Below are 6,074 nucleotides of genomic sequence, written 5' to 3'. Positions count from 1 at the left end.
TTTGAACCAGTATTCTATTCCCAGGTGACTTTTTGTATTTATTGTCTTTGAAGCTTACTTTGATAGAGACTTATCTAGGAATATATCTCCTAGGTTACATTCTTTAAGCCTAGAAAGAAAAATCTAATGACAAATAAAAAATTATTTATTCCGACTTGCATGTTCTCACAGTTTCCTAGACTGTAAGAGAGTTCTTCGAGTAGTTAAAGCATATTTAGATAAAACATACTCCTGGCCACTTTGGGTTTTTGATGTGGGTGATTTTTATTTATTCTTTTGGATTTTGGCTTTCGGATTTGGTGACAGAGTCTACAGTGCTCAGGGCTCAGGTCCCTAATGGCAATGTTTGCAGGAGTATTTGTGGGGCTCAGGATCAAATTGGGTCAGCCACCTACAAGTATTATTTCTCCAACCCCATAATTCTGGTTACTTTGGAGAAGGGAAAGAACAGAAAACCCTTGTCTTAGGCCAAACATCAAGGTGATTTGAAAATTTGAAACTCATGAAATTTTAGACCTTTGCCAATAAGTTAAAGAAAGTAACTGATTGTTGCCAAATTTTTCCTTTTATCTTCACTCCTATTATATAAAACCTAGCACCACCATAACAATAATTAAAATGTATCTCCTACCTATGCCAATTGTCACCCTTATCTCAGTACATGGCATCTCCAATAAACCAGAGACTTCATTACTGGATTCCATCCCTTGCCTCCACTTCCATGTCAAAGTTAATACAATTTGAATTAACTTTAAAAAGTATCTCCCAAATCTGATGTTCTCCATAGGTCTTCTTGAAGTGTGCTAGTTGAGATCACTATCATGTCTTTCCTGGACCTCAGCTCACAACAGTTCTCTATGAATCCTCATTTACACCATTCCATTTCCATACTCTAATATTTACAAAATATTTATAAAGCATAAAATGATGTGTGTTACTTTTCAGCATTAGCTTTTTAAATGACTCTAAGTGATTTAAAAATCATATAGAACTGCTTTATCTTGCCTTCTAATACACTTCAATTTAATCAATTTCTTCCTTATTTATAATCTCTAAAAGCACTGTTAAAGTTATCTATAAAACCTGGCTTTTTCAGATCTATTGCTTCTGATTATTTGGCCCACATTTTTTACATGGAACATTATTGCTTATCCTCCCAAAGTTTCAGTTTTAAGGTTGTCAAATTGGAGACTTTTAAAAATAAACATTCTGCTTCATTGGTTAATTCTCTCCTCTCTATTTTTGACTGTCCAGTGTGGCTTTTTATCATTAACGTATGCTGAAATATAAAAATCAATTGGTGTGATGACCTGTAACAAATATCTGGCTCTTCAAGTTGTTCTTGAAAGATGGTTTTAAACATGTAGAAATTATTTACTATCCATTTTTTATTTTTTTTTATTTTTTTTTTAAATAGAGCCATTTTCTTTTATTTATTTATTTATTTTCTTTTTGGGTCACACCCAGCGATGCACAGGGGTTACTCCTGGCTCTACACTCAGGAATTACTCCTGGAGGTGCTGGGGGACCATATGGGATGCTGGGAATCGAACCCGGGTCGGCTGCGTGCAAGGCAAATGCCCTACCCGCTGTGCTATCACTCCAGCCCCTATCCATTTTTTATTGAATCACCATGAGATATAGCTACAAAGCTTTCATGTTTGAGTTTCAGTAATAATGATCGAACACCATCCCTCCACCAGTGCACATTTTCCACCACCAATGTCCCCAGTATTCTCCCCCAACCCAGACCTCCCCCTGTCTCTATGGCAGACAATTTACCTCATCCTCTCTCTCTACTTTTGGGCATTATGGTTTGCAATATAGCTACTAAGAGGCTATCACGTTTGGTCCTTTATCTCTTTCAGGGAACATCTCCCATCCCAAACTATCCCTCCAACCATCATTGACTTAGTGATCCCTTTTCTATTCCAGCTGACTTCTCCCCTAGCACATGAGGTAGGCTGCCAACAATTACTATCCATTTTGGAATCAGACAAAAGTTAAGTCACATTTAAAAAGTATTATTCTTTGTATTTCAGGACCCTCTTGGAGATAAGGCAAGAAACACTGAAGAGAAGAGTTGGTGGGCCCCTCTTTCACTGGCTGTGTCTTTTGTGTTGTGCTGAGGTTCATGTCTGTTACTCATAACTGACTCTGAGTCTTTTTGAAGGCTGCATGTGTGCATGTGTATATTTTAAATCTCTGCTAAACCTAGAGTGTCTGTTATCTTCTTCCACTGACAGGTTCACAGGAAAAAGTTTGTAAGATGCTGTTATCAGTATTGATTAGAGGCCTCTATTATTTATCACCACAACCCAAATAATATATGTGAAAATATGATATTTTAGAATTGCATAAAATATGATATTTATTTCTTCCTATTTGTTTCTATGAGCTGACTATAAGTTCTCAGAGGGCAGAAGTGCATCTGTCTTACTTGAAATTTTAAACTCCTGTGTCTTTTAAAGTACCCAGTAATAAGTGTTCATAGCAAATTTATCTTTGTTGCTATTTTTGGATCACACCCAGGCTTACTTCTGGCTCTGCACTGAAGGATCACTCCTGATGGGCTTAGAGAACCAAATGGGGTGCCAGGGATCGCACCCAGGTTGTTCATGGACAAAGTAAACAACCTGCCCACTGTACTATCACTCTGGTACCTCACATTTCTTTAATAAAAAAGTCTTAATTTGCTATATCTTAACAGTGCAATCCATATCTGACAGTGGTATCCCACTGTCAGAAGCTGTTTGATAAGACATGTGATTCAGTCACTGATAAAAATATAGAAACCTGGGAGAGTGAAAAATATTGTTTTAAGAATACTTAATGTATGAAAATGTAGGCTATTGTGTGTGTGTATACCTAGTGTGAAAAATGGACTGGAGTGATAGCACAGTGGATAGGGCATTTGCCTGGCACGTGGTTGACCCGGGTTTGATTCTTCAGTACCTCTCAGAGAGCCTGGCAAGCTACCAAGAGTATTCTGCCTGCACGGCAGAGCCTGGAAAGCTACCTGTGGCGTATTCAATATGCCAAAAACAGTAACAGCAAGTCTCACAATGGAAACATTACTGGTGCCTGCTGGAGCAAATCAATGAACAACGGGACAACAGTACTTACAGGGCTTACAGTGTGAGAAATAAAGGAGAGAAAGATTCAGAGAGGGAGTTTTATACTTCAACATAATAGGTTCTTGATTTCAACTTGACATCTATTGTTTATTTATTTTTAATTAATTACATTCAATATTCCAACACCAATCCCACCATTCCCACCATTCCACCTTCCCATGATGATTAAAGGCAACTATTACTTGATTGCACACCAAATGCTAGTCTCTGTGCTATGTTCTATGATACATAAATGAGTAATATCTCTAAGTTACATATCTTGAAAAACAGAAGGCATTCTTCTATGTTTTCTATACCATTGCATTCCTGTGGGCCAATAATGGTATCTAGCAAAAACTGTTACATAAGTATCCATAGAAAAAATACAGTCAAGAGGAAATGCATAAGTTCTGTCTTAAATGACATTAAAGAAAAGACAAAAATTCCACAACAAATTGGGGTTAATACATTAATATAAGTATGATCAAAATGTAGAGGTATCCCAGAAGGGGTAATGAATGGGGTTAGTATTGATAAAAGTAATATAATTAAAGGTCTCATTATGAAGCATCCATCTTAGAGAGAATTTGAAAACTAGTCACAATTTGTTCAGAGGACTGGGTGGATATTCTCGTGAAGGGTCAGTCAAGCAAGAGAACAGTATGTACAGATGTAATAAAGGCTAAAACAACAAAAAAATCTATTTATGTACAGTTAGTTTTGGATAAAGGAGCTTAGAGCATGAAATGGAGTAAATATAGCCGCTACAAAATATGGTGCTAGAAAAACTAGATAACCACATGTATAAAATTAAGGTTGGCTCAACATCAAAAGTCAATTCAAAATTTATCAAAGACTTTGAGATCCAATTGGAAACTATAAAGCACAACGAGGAAACATAGGCAGAATGCTACAAAACTTAAACCGCAAACGTGTCTTCAGTGATGTTATAGCATTGGAAAAGGCAAAAGAATAAAATGTAAACAAGTGGGACTATATCAATCTAAATTAGCTAAAACTAAAAGATAGCTAACTGAATGGGAAAATATTTACATTCCACATATCAGATAAGGAGTTAATATCCAAATATAGAAAGCAATCACAAAGATCAACAAATAGTCCAAAAGCCCTATCCAAGAATTGGGAGAGTAAGTGAATGGACACTTCTCAGAGGAAGACAGGCAGATGGACAGTAGGCACAAGAAAGAGTGCTCAGTGATACTTATAATTAGGGAATACCAAATAAAAATGACAAAAAGATATGTAACATAGGTGAGTACTGTAAATATCAAAAATACTAGAAACAATCTGCGTTGGCAGGATGTGGTGAAAAAGGAACTGTAATCCATTGCTAATTGGAAAGTTGTCTGGTTCAAGCTCCCTGGAAATCAATATGGAAAAATTCTTAGTAAATTTAGAATTGAGAAATACCACTTTGGGGCATCTTCCCCCAGGACATAAAAACACTCATTCAAGATGACATATGTACATCATTATTCATTGATTCACTTAAGAATAGTAAAGATATGGAATCATCCTTGCTGTCCAATGACAAATGGATTACAAAGATGTGTTGTGTATATATATATTTATATATAGGTATATATAAATATATGTATAATTAAATATATTAAATTAAATATATAAAATATATATGTATATATACACAATGGAATATTATACAGCTTGCACAGAATGATGATATCATGCAACTTGCTGCAACCTGGTTAGAATTGGAATATATCATGTTGAATATAATAAGCCAGAAGGGCAAGCACAGAATTTTCTCACTCATCTCTTTTACATAGAATAACTGAACACAAAAGTGCAATGTAGTGAAGAGGAGAATTCCTATATCACCCTAGATCCAAGAACATAGGAAGGAGTATGACAGAGAAGAAAAGATATTGATAGGGAAGGAAGATGAGACAGGGAAGTAATGGGGGAACAAGGATCAGTGGCCCTGGGTATAATGGTAATGTGGGAGAGCATTATAGTCATATATACAAATCAGAGTCAATACATAAAACATGAGATCTAATCTACATGATCAAACTTTGAAATGTGCCTCTCAAGGTGGTAAATTGGGGGTAGAGTGTGAGGGGGGTAGAGTGTGAGGGGAGCAGGAGGGAACATGGAAACACTGGTAGAGGGAAAAGAACACTGTTCCTTAGACTAGTGCTGGGATATTGCATACCTTATACTGAATCAATAACTTGGTAAATCACAATTATTTAAAAATAAAGTCAAACCCATCCAAAAATGGGGAGAAGAGATGAACAAAAAGAAATGCTAATGGACAAAAGGCACATGAAAAAAATATTCTGCTTCACTAATCATGTGGGTAATGAATATCAAAATATCAATCAGATATCAACTCATACCACAGAGGCTGGAACACATCAAAAAGAACAACAACCAGTGCTGGCATGGATGTGGGGGAAAGGGTATCATTCATTGCTGGTGGAAATGTCAACTTGCCCAGCATTTTGGGAAAACATAGACATTCCTCAACACCAGAACTTCAGATTACATATTACCCCAGCAATTCTATTCCTTGGAATGTACTCCAATGGCCAATGCAGAATGGACCCTTGGGTACAACCAAATGCACAATGCAGAGAAGACATCTGTACTCCAATGTTTATTGTCACATTATTCACAATTGCCAAAATGTGGGGAAAAACAACTGTCCAAGAACAGGTAACTTGATAAATAAATATGGTACATATATACAGCGGAATTCAGTGGGTATGTCATTTGCCTTGCACACGGCCGATCTGGGTTCAATTCCTCCATCCCTCTCGGAGAGCCCAGCAAGCTACCAAGAGTATCCTGCCTGCATGGCAGAGCCTGGAAAGCTACCTGTGGCATATTCATTATGCCAAAAACAGTAACAACAAGTCTCACAATGGAGACGTTACTGATGTCTGCTCGAGCAAATCGATGACCAGTGGG

This window comes from Sorex araneus, chromosome X, assembly GCF_027595985.1.
Source record: "Sorex araneus isolate mSorAra2 chromosome X, mSorAra2.pri, whole genome shotgun sequence".
NCBI classification, from domain to species: domain Eukaryota; kingdom Metazoa; phylum Chordata; class Mammalia; order Eulipotyphla; family Soricidae; genus Sorex; species Sorex araneus.
The sequence above is the reverse complement of the archived record's forward strand: the minus strand, read 5'-3'. Positions refer to the sequence as shown.